This window comes from Salvelinus namaycush, chromosome 3 (genome assembly GCF_016432855.1).
Source record: "Salvelinus namaycush isolate Seneca chromosome 3, SaNama_1.0, whole genome shotgun sequence".
NCBI lineage: Eukaryota > Metazoa > Chordata > Actinopteri > Salmoniformes > Salmonidae > Salvelinus > Salvelinus namaycush.
Genome location: NC_052309.1, coordinates 92,494,326 through 92,505,713, shown reverse-complemented (window position 1 = coordinate 92,505,713; position 11,388 = coordinate 92,494,326). Strand labels below are relative to the sequence as shown.

The following is an 11,388-nucleotide window of genomic DNA, read 5'->3' as shown; positions in this document are numbered from 1 at the left end:
CTCAGCGAGGGAGTGCTGATCAAGGATCAGGTCCCGCTCTGTCCATGTCATTTTTAATTGTGATCTAAACGGGCCAAGCTAAACTGGTACTATGCATCATTCTCCTGCTGAGAGGAAGAGGAATGATAATATTCCTGCACAATGTCTATTTAGAATTTATTATCGCACAATGTATTGCACAATTCCCTGGCACATCTGTAAATATCCTACTTCAATTCGTTTGAGTGCCTCCTGTGTCTTAGGAACATTTTAATCCTCGTTCTTATTCATTGAGCTTTTCTTTTTAGTACTCTTTTATTTACTTATTACTTTCCTATTTCGAGAGGTGAACCTGTAATTAAGCATTTCGTTGCACTGTGTACTCCACGTATGTCATGTGTACAGGTATATGACTAATAAACTTGAACTCTGAGATGCTTTATGACTATGGGCCAGGAACTTTCCCTAATGACCTGACATGGAAAAAGTCATGCCCCTAACTATGGGAACACAGGGGTTGATGAAAGATGACAGCCTATATATCCATTGAGGACAAGGAAACTCATTGAAGAGAGAAGGCGATACATGCACCCTTTTATACACTTGTATCTCTTTGATCTGTTCACTGTCAGATGTAGTCTATATTGTCTGTGACAGGAGACGAGCGTATGGGCTGTGTTGTCTTCATCATATTATCATCTTCCTTTTCATCATCCTCATTATTCCAGGTCCCAGCTATATATGTGGTTAAGATCGTTGGGCCAGTAACTGGAAGGTCGCTGGTTCGAATCCCCGAGCCGAATAGGTGAAAAATATTTTTGGTGTCTTTGAGCAAGGCACTTAACCCTAATTGCTCCTGTAAGTCGCTCTGGATAAAGGCGTCTGCTAAATGACTAAAATGTATTGTAGTAATGACTCTGTACTGTCCACGCTTCTGATTTTAGTTCTTGAAACACTTTTTATTTGGTCAAATACCTTTATTTTAATATGCACCAAATGTACTTGTCATATTCAATGCAATTGCATTAGTAAGGCTTAAGCTTAACTTGCCTATCTCTCTGGCTGTAGGCTGATTAGTAAATACTAAGCCTTACTGCTGGATATTATGGCCAATCGATCTGTGCTATTTATGATCTTATAGGCTAATTGAGGGGATTACACTGCATTACCTAATAAGTACTTTTAAAATAGGGTTCTTGGCTTTGGATTCTGCCAACATATCAAAGGTCTTTTTGTTCTCTTCCCTAGTGCACTTGGAGCTGTTCTGTTTCTACATGTCTTTTTGAATGATATGTTCATGCTGCTTGCACTGGCAAGTACAGAGATGTAGAGATGGAGGCAGAGATGTAGAAACTGAGCCTTTGCCTCTAGGCTAGGCCTGTCTTATCCAGGCTTGCCCAGGCCTAATCTCAGTGCTGTGTGTGCGTGCCTCCCCTTAATGGATCTGTGTGTCTCTTTAGACCAGTGAAGTCATGTAAGTAGGCAAGGCTCTACAGGTTTGTTGAGTAGAAGCACTTCCCTCCTATCCTGTTGTTTCTTCCTTTATCTGATAAAAATGATGTCGGCCACGTGGATATGGAGTGGCAATATAGTAACGCCTTCCCTATCTCCTCATCCCTTCCTTTCTGCAGTGTTTTCATTCACATAGTAGAGAAGTGACAGGAGTTTTTAAAGGAATGGCTAACCTTGCTTCCTCAGTGCCGTACACTATTAATGGATTGCTTGGCAAGGGTTGGGAAACGTGTTTTCTTTGGACATTTTACTTAAGGAGATTGTTTTGTGCCAGACAGTTTAATGGAATTTAGTATCTGTGTGTCTGTGTCTGTGTCTGTAGGGGTTGACAATTAGGCAAATCCGGTTCCGGTTCGATGGACAGCCTAAAACGAGACAGACACACCTGCACAGGTAATCCTGGAGTATAATTGGGAGGAACTGATTTGTTACGTCATTTCACTCTATTTTGCTTGAACAACCATTCCAGCATAATACATTATACATTCCTCCCTGTTTTGAGAATACCAATGAACTTTGTGCATGTCAAAAGAATGTTAAATGCAAAAGTCTTCTAACGAAAGTTTTCCATTCACAGCTAATTTATGTACATTTTTGTCATGATGCCATGTCATCTAATGAAATCGGGTTTTATATCAAATTGACTTAATTTCTTTCCTTTTTCCTGACAGTTGGAAATGGAGGATGAAGATACGATTGATGTTTTCCAGCAACAGACAGGAGGCCTCTACTAGCATGTCAAGTACTCCCCCACATCTTCCTCCACCCCCCAGACGGCTGCTTGCAGCTTGTCCCATTCCACCACAGAACCAATACCATCGGAAGAAGTCCTGCTCACAGTTATACACAACTGTTGATCTATAGTGTTTTCATTCTTGCCTTGTTTCCTTCCTGTTTTGTAAATAAACAACCTCCGCTAAAACAACTCAGATTTGAGTAACATTATACAAGGTGTGCTGCGAATGAACGCTGCAAGATCAGCTCTTAAAAAGTCCATTGTTTTGGTGACTGGTTGGTTATCACTTACTCAGAGATCAAGAAAAGTTATTTTCCACCCCGTTCACTGTTTGAGAATAAGACTGTTTGTTATTCAACTTCATTTTCTGTTTTCTGTTTCAGAAAATGGGTTTTATATCTTTTTCTATATAGTAGTGGTTGTGTAGAATGAAACATGTCTTGGACATGTTTGACTAGGCCATGCTTGTAATAAGGAAACCCTGAAGAGATGTTTTAGTCCAGGTAAACATCTGTATTGTCTCATAAATGTCTTGTTAAAATAAAGTTATTCTCTCTTTTTAACCAAACGCAATTTATTTTGTCTCTGTTTCTGTGTGACTGGGTCATTAAAACTGGTGATTTTAATGTGCCCCTTGTGCGTACAACAGCTCATGTCACCAATCCTCTTTTTCAGTATGAAAACATAATTATGGAGATTTTATCAGTGAAAAACCACCACAGTGATTGAACTGTAAAGCTTGATGATCTCCACTGACTGTATAAAATACCATGTAGCAATGTTGGCACTGTCAGTGTAAAGAGTCACTCAAAACTGTGAAAGAGGATGTTAGGACAGTGGGACTATTGTATGAAGCCAAACTAAAATAGTAACTCTTGAGTAACATTGTGTCCATACTCATCACCATTGGATAACATATTGATACTGTAAAGATACTGTACTGACAGCATTTTAATCTAAATCAAGATCTAATATAAGTACAGAATGGGATGTGAAACTGGTAGTAAATAGCACTTAATATATTTAAGGTTACTTTTTGAGACAATTGCTTCGCACAGGGGGAGAATGTTGCCTTTCAAAGAAAAACGATTGACGTCGACTGGTGGTATGTGCCACCAACCAGAAAGAGGGTCGGTAAGGGTCCGTCCAACCAGAGCGAGTGGAACTGAGGTGGGCTGTGACTTATGGCTGGGATAACTTGTCGCTGCGCTCTTCCGTCTGGTCTCTGGGCGGTCAGTGGGTGGAGTCAGTATTTCAGTTTCTGTGTGTGTCCTGCGGATGATTTAGAAAATCATATTTTTGTAGTTTATCGAGTTACATATCGACATACGAAAGTAGTAAATTAGACAGTCGAAATGACGACGACAAAAACATTTCAAGGGATGGATCCCGGTGCGAAAAGCAGTTCCAGGTAAAAATGATATCCGAAAAATCTTCATGACAAACAAAAGAAAATGGGATCCACTTACCAGCCAGTATTGGAAGCTAACCGTCCAGTTTTTGGGCGGTAGATTTTTCCTGATTTAGTTGAATTGTATTAATGGCACAATTTGTCTTTCTAATTAGCTGATATGATGGTGAGAAGAGGGCATTTGGGCTAGTAGCGGCATCAGCGACCTGGTTACTGCTGCTAGCGATTCTAGCTACTACACCAGAGGCCCGCGGCGTTAGTGGAAGTTGGGATTTAGCTTTGAAAATTAGCTGTTCAGTGTAAAGGATTCGGCATCGGGACACATTTAAACAGAATGGACAATGAGGACAACTTAGCTAATTACATAGCTACTATAGTAGTTGTCTGTCTGGACTGCAACTTGTTTTGTTAACTTGTCTACTTAGTTAGCTAGTGACTGGTATGGATTGCTAGCTCACACTCTGGCTAGCAGCAAGTTCAGCTGTCGCGTAACACTTTTATTTGCAGAAACAAGCACTTGCTCTTCGTTTGCAAGCTCAAACCCTATAGTCTTGCGCCTCTGGTGCCCCAAAACTGGGTAGCTTGTTGGTTAGGTAGCTAGATTAGCCTACATGACAAATTTAGCTCCTTTTGGATGTTTCTAAGAATACGGCTGACCCAAACAATTTATTAGGAGTTAATTAAATCCTTTAAAAATATGTATTGTCTACGTTTTGAGGATTATTTGAGGCCAAGGGTCTGCACGCAATCAACTTTGTTCACTGCCAGAAAAACTGATGCACCGCGTGCATTCATGTATAGTATGGGAACTCCTGCCTTTGAGGCGGCTGGATGCATGGGGAAGAAAAATAGTTAATTTTTTATCAACCCTTGTTGCCCTTCGGGCAGGCCGGACAATAGGCTATTTCGTTGTTAACCCAAAACGGAGCTGTAACACCGTTTTGGGCTGGATAGTTTGCTACAAGTTGACGGTGAAATCATAACCATTCTTCAGGCATTCGTATTCCAGCTAGCTACGTTGTCGACTAATTGGTGGCTAATGCGGGTTTTACTTGGGTGGGGGGGCTTAGCTAAGCCTGCAAATCTTTGCTCGGTTCATCTTTGCTTTAGCCATCTTGGTCGGCCCTGCTGCTGACCAGTCTAGAAATGCAGGCTTTCCCGACAGCAGCAATCCAACTTGGCAGCCTTTGGTAATGGCAGATAAGGTTATCAAAGGCTTTCAATATATGTGCAGCATCAGGCTCGCTATCTTTTCAATCAATCTAACGTTACTGTTGAACAACTGTCGAGTTGTCCCACTTTTCTAACCACAGTGCCTCTCACAGGAAATATTTGCCGTTTCATTGTTGGGTGGGGTCTCAAATAGCCTTTTCTCTTTGCAGCCTGTGGAAAGCATGAGCTCATCTAGCTATCACACAAGGGTTAACAAGTCTGCTTTGGACATTACATGAACTAATCGTGGCATACATACAGCACCAGCAATACCCAAATCCAGTTCTTTCATCTCGCCACTGTCTTCTGTTTTTTTTTACCCCATGGTGGCGGGAAGTTTGATTTTGTATCCGTCCGCTTTGGACAGCTGCCTGGTGTCAGCTGGTGCATTCAGCAGTCTGGAGCTGAATAGAGGGGAGGAGGTTTGGGGAATAGCTCTGCAAACGCATCAATTCCTCCACCCGACTGTCCTTAGTCAAGGGGAAAAAGGCTTTCCTGCTCATTCTTGTGACCCTTCGTTCGCTAGGAGGAATGAATGTCGGTTTGGAAGTGGGCTTTGTGGGCTCTGGTTATCCTCTCTTGCCTTTTTGCTATTCAGATCACATATAAGTCTATCTGATGTTTTCTTTTACCTTGACATTGTTCCGTGTGCTTAAGCGCAGGCCATGTCCAGCCATGATTAGCCTGGATTTCTCCAATCAAATGTTGGAACGGCTATGCTGTCTGGAATGATAGCCATCCCATATATAACTGCTGCGGAATTCTGCCGAGTCAAATCAGTGGCTGGCTAGCTGGCAGATTGCAGGCGCGTGGAGTCAGCTGTAGCCAGGAGAGATTGGAAGTATCCCTCGGTCTGACAGCTGGAGCTTAGGGAGTGGACCCTACTGTGAATGGAGAGCGAGAAGGGGGACTGGAGCACTGAGGTGTCTGTCGAGCCTCAGAGCAATATGTTTGTATTTGTCATGTAATGATTTCAGCAGTGCTGCCGCTGATCACTAGTGTGTGACATGGTCTTTGTGTATTTAGCAGTTCAATAGTGTGTGTGTGTAGCAGTCAGTCAAATGACAGTCCTGACCCTCCCTTTGTTGTCCTGCAGGGTGCTGCGGCCGCCGGGCGGGCCTCCAACATAACGTTCGGCACAGACGAAGCCCCCCCTGTACGCAAGAACAAAATGGGCTCCAACATTTTCCTAGAGCCTGACGATCCCCACGCCCATCGGAGGAGCAACCCACCCGGTACTTCCTAGCTACTCACATTGGTTCAAAACTAGTGTACGCCCACATCCAACAAACGTCCACTGGGGCAGGGTACAAAAATGTGGCATGGCAAAAGAATACCCACACACTTTGAGTGCTCGAACAATGGGGCCCAAAATGGGAATCAAGCTGACAAAGACCCTTTGGGGTAAAACTATGTGGGCATTCATTCAGTCAGTGTCCAGACTCCAGTCAATCACATTGGATAATGTGCATAGTGTACTGTTTTTCCACCTGACCTACATAGACTGACTTGTAGTACAGCAGGGCCTCGATGGTGGAGCCACCTCTGTCTGTCAGGCTGGATCTGGCTGACCCTCCCTGGCTCTAGTAGTGTACACCTACACATGTAAAAGAAGGGTGTGGTGGGAACTGATCTCACATGGCAGAAGATCACATGTTTTCACAATCGCATCACCCCTTTATGTAGTAATCCATTTACTGTTGTAGCGGCATATCCGTGCCCACGCATGAAGTGTGGAGAATGGGTGTGCATGTGTGTGTTCACTGTAACCTCTGACCTCCGGAGCCGACACTGCATGCAGTGTTACACTCTGCCTTCCTGCTATTCCACATTGTCTCAGGCTAGGTTCAAGTTCAGTTCAGACAAACGAACGGTGTCATGGTATGCACATTTCAATGGATACACCTGGATTATTTGGTTAGGTTGGCTCGGTGCCGTCTCGTCTGGAAGTTGAGTACTTGGTCTAGGCTAGCCATATTTAATTAAAATTGCAAGTCTTGATATATTTCCAAGAATACACCTGGATTTTCTGGCTGTGTTTAGTTTGGGATATTCTTGGATTGCAGCACCGTTTTCTCTGTTAGTAGGCTATAGGATGTTGTCTTAGGCTGCTGTTTGCCTAATGACATCACAATCTGGAAATGTAGCCAAAGAGATTTGTCTCTTGGCTCCGTGAATGTAGAAGATAGCCAACAAGTTATCGTTGTTTCCTTGGTCTTCATCTTCAAGGATAGTCACAACCTTGAGGTTAGAAGGCATGACCATGCATGAATATATACTTAATAAAGGAGTAGTTTACTATTTTACAACTTTGTTAGATGGTTCCTCACCCTGAAAGTAGTCTGGGCCAAGACAAAAACATTAATCTGTGGTTCAGTTTTCTTTAAACAGCCATTACAAACTTCAGTTCACCGTAGTCACGACAAAATGTCCAAATCACCTGAAATCAATTCAAATCAACTCCATATTTTGTTTGTTACATAATGGTGATTGGCCATAAAAATAAATTAATAATACAATTTTTAAAACATGCTCACATGCCCCCATCACTTCCATTGATTGTGTCTGTTTACGAAACTGAACTGTGAATTAGTTTCTCCTGGCCATAGAATACTTTCAGAGTGAGGAACCATCTAATGTCAAGTTGTAAAATGGTGAACTAGTCCTCAACATGTATGATCATACTTACTCTACACAACCATAATGACATATTTAGTTGTGAAGTTCCACCCACATGGTGTAGTAGAATATATGCCGCGATGTAGCATTGTGGTATTTAAATTCAGCCGTCTGCTCTGCTTACATTGCTTTTGCCATAGCCTTTTCTGGTGATGCCCGGTTAAACTCACTATGGCCTTGAGATGATCCTTAGTGTTTTTTTTTTCAAGGGCCCACTCCCAACCACACAAAGGCCATTCTGCAGTCAGAGCAGTACCGTAGGCCATCATTGTAAATAAGAATTTGTTCTTAACTGACTTGCCTAGTTAAATCAAAAGTACTGAGCTTCATAACAAGCCACTGAACCAGTGTGACTGTTTATCTTTAGCCTCAGAAATGGGAACTGGACGCCGATATTGGAATTACACTCCATAAAAAATAATCCAAGTGAAGATTTGGTCAAGAAGTAACTACATAATGGCCAAAAATCCAGTTGTTTCGGCTTAACATAGTACAGCAAGATGTAAGTCTGTATCAATCTCAATGTTTAATTTAAATGTAATGGCACTATAGTCAATTAAAGCATCACTTATTGGCCATGTCCACGGGTTATGTCCCATTGCCAAAGCTAATGTAAAAGCATTAAAGCAGTCATTCAGCAGGGCCTGATAAACAGATGCAGAGCATAATAAAGGAAACCTTGTTGAGTCACTGTGCCATTACTTCACAATGCTTATCCTCTCACTTCGTTAACAAGCAGTGATATATGACCAAGAATATCCCTTTGTCTGGCTTTGTTCCTTCTAGACATAGATGGCAGGTAGACCAATCTGTTGACTTCCCATGGTTTCTGCTGTACAGTTGTTGCTCAGTGGAAGTTTGTATGGGACTGTAGCCGGCTTAAATGTTGGCCAAAATGCCCTTTCGCTGAGTGGGGTATTGTGGTTAGCCTTTGAATTTTGGCTCAGCTTTGTCTGGATTAGCCTACATCCACTGGCTGCTTTGCTGCTTGGTCTGTTGGTATCTGTCTGAGACTGATAGGTAGGCCATCGGATTTGTTTGCATTAGTGGTTTTCCTGCATTTTCTCATGTCATCTTGGCAAATAATTCCTAGCAGCATTATGTCAGTAAAAACACTGCCATACTGCATGTTAGTCACTGAGTTCCACTAAAACAGGAATGCACCACAAATCAAGATGTTAAAGCAAATGGTTTACTGCCTTCCACACCAGTCTTTTATCGATTTAGACCCATTCAACGAAATTGTAAAATCTGCCCCGGCCAGTGAAATACGTTTGTTTTGATCAATGAAATGTGAAGTGGAAACAAACCGTATGGTAACTGTCATGTTTTTATTAGCACTTCTACCATTGACACTCCATGAACTATCATTAGGCCTGACACTAGTCCCTATCACTGACCTAAACCCTTCTCTGAGAGAGCTACTGTGTAAGCAGGCTATTACTCCAACCCTGTTGTGTTACTCACCCGAGTCAGTTCATCAAGATCCGGCCAGCAGCTTATTAGTAGAATCAGGTGTGCTGGAAAACCTACAGGAGGTAGCTCTCCAGGAGGAGGTCTGCTTTACAGAACTCTAGTAGTGAGGTCATCTCCTCTGACTCATTTGTGATGTGAAGTCTGATCATCACGTATTAACTGGGTGTTGTTTCTCTCCGTAGGCGGGACGGCCAAGGGTACTCTGTGCGGAGAACCATCCGCTCCTCTAAGACGGTGCCAGCAGCCGCTCCTCTTCCCCAAAAACAATGAGACAGACGAGGTCATCACCTCCATCAACGTTCCTTTAGGGGTGAGGGGTCATGACATTGACATATGTCGGCCATTGTTGTTCATGGAGTAATGTGTGTGGTTTTCCACTAGTAAGACGCTTACATTGGTTTCTACAAGTCTGCTGTCATGTATGGTTTTCCGTGATTCTCAGTCCTGTGTTTTTTAACTGACTTAAATGCTATTGATGTAGTAAAATGACTCGGCCAAAATAAAGTAAAATGCTGACTGTTATTCTCCATCTGGCAGGTTGGGAGTGCCAGCAGGTAAACAATGGTAAGTATCTCTGGTTCCATTTCGAATGTCAGTATTTTAATATATGGTATTTATGTACAGTACCAGTCAAAAGTTTGGACACCTACTCATTCAAGGGTTTTTCTTTGTTTTTACTAATTTCAACATGTATAATAGTGAACACATCAAAACTGTGAAATAACAATATGGAATCATGTAGTAACCAAAAAATTGTTAAACAAATCAAAATATATTTCATATTTAAGATTCTTCAAAGTAGCCACCCTTTGCCAAGAGTGTGCAAAGCTGTCAAGGCATTAGTGAGAAGATGTACAGTTCTCTCCTGCTGTAGTAGTGAGAATGATGTACAGTTCTCTCCTGCTGTATAGTGAGAATGATGTAAGTTCTCTCCTGTAGTAGTGAGAATGATGTAAGAGTTCTCTCCTGTAGTAGTGAGAATGATGTATCGTTCTCCTCCTGTAGCTACAAGTGTGAGAATGATGTAAAGTTATCTCCTACTGTAGTAGTGAGAATGATGTAAAGTTCTCTCCTGTAGTAGTGAGAATGATGTAAAGTTCTCTCCTGCTGTAGTAGTGAGAATGATGTAAAGTTATCTCCTGCTGTAGTAGTGAGAATGATGTAAAGTTATCTCCTGCTGTAGTAGTGAGAATGATGTAAAGTTATCTCCTGCTGTAGTAGTGAGAATGATGTAAAGTTCTCTCCTGTAGTAGTGAGAATGATGTAAAGTTCTCTCCTGCTGTAGCAGTGAGAATGATGTAAAGTTATCTCTCCTGCGTAGTAGTTGAGAATGATGTATAGTTCTCCCTGCTGTAGTAGTGAGAATGATGTACAGTTCTCTCCTGCTGTAGTAGTGAGAATGATGTACAGTTCTCTCCTGCTGTAGTAGTGAGAATGATGTATAGTTCTCTCCTGTAGTAGTGAGAATGATGTACAGTTCTCTCCTGTAGTAGTGAGAATGATGTATAGTTTCTCTCCTCTGTATAGTGAGAATGATGTATAGTTTCTCTCCTGTAGTAGTGAGAATGATGTATAGTTCTCTCCTGTAGTAGTGAGAATGATGTAAAGTTCTCTCCTGTAGTAGTGAGAATGATGTATAGTTCTCTCCTGCTGTAGTAGTGAGAATGATGTACAGTTCTCTCCTGCTGTAGTAGTGAGAATGATGTACAGTTCTCTCCTGCTGTAGTAGTGAGAATGATGTATAGTTCTCTCCTGTAGTAGTGAGAATGATGTAAAGTTCTCTCCTGCTGTAGTAGTGAGAATGATGTATAGTTCTCTCCTGTAGTAGTGAGAATGATGTACAGTTCTCTCCTGCTGTAGTAGTGAGAATGATGTACAGTTCTCTCCTGCTGTAGTAGTGAGAATGATGTACAGTTCTCTCCTGTATTAGTGAGAATGATGTATAGTTCTCTCCTGTAGTAGTGAGAATGATGTACAGTTCTCTCCTGTAGTAGTGAGAATTATGTATAGTTCTCTCCTCCTGTATTAGTGAGAATGATGTATAGTACTCCCCTGTAGTAGTGAGAATGATGTACAGTTCTCTCCTGTAGTAGTGAGAATGATGTATAGTTCTCTCCTGTAGTAGTGAGAATGATGTACAGTTCTCTCCTGCTGTAGTAGTGAGAATGATGTACAGTTCTCTCCTCCTGTAGTAGTGAGAATGATGTACAGTTCTCTCCTGCTGTAGTAGTGAGAATGATGTACAGTTCTCTCCTGCTGTAGTAGTGAGAATGATGTATAGTTCTCTCCTGCTGTAGTAGTGAGAATGATGTACAGTTCTCTCCTGCTGTAGTAGTGAGAATGATGTATAGTTCTCTCCTGCTGTAGTAGTGAGAATGATGTA

The 11,388-nt window shown here is 41.9% G+C and overlaps 2 pseudogenes; both read left to right on the top strand.

Annotated features, from left to right (window-relative positions):
• LOC120044714 overlaps positions 1 to 2,274 on the top strand; it is an 11,173-nt pseudogene extending 8,899 nt beyond the window's left edge.
• Positions 2,275 to 3,470: 1,196 nt separating this feature from the next.
• LOC120044131 lies at positions 3,471 to 9,366 on the top strand (annotated as a pseudogene).
• Positions 9,367 to 11,388: the final 2,022 nt, after the last annotated feature.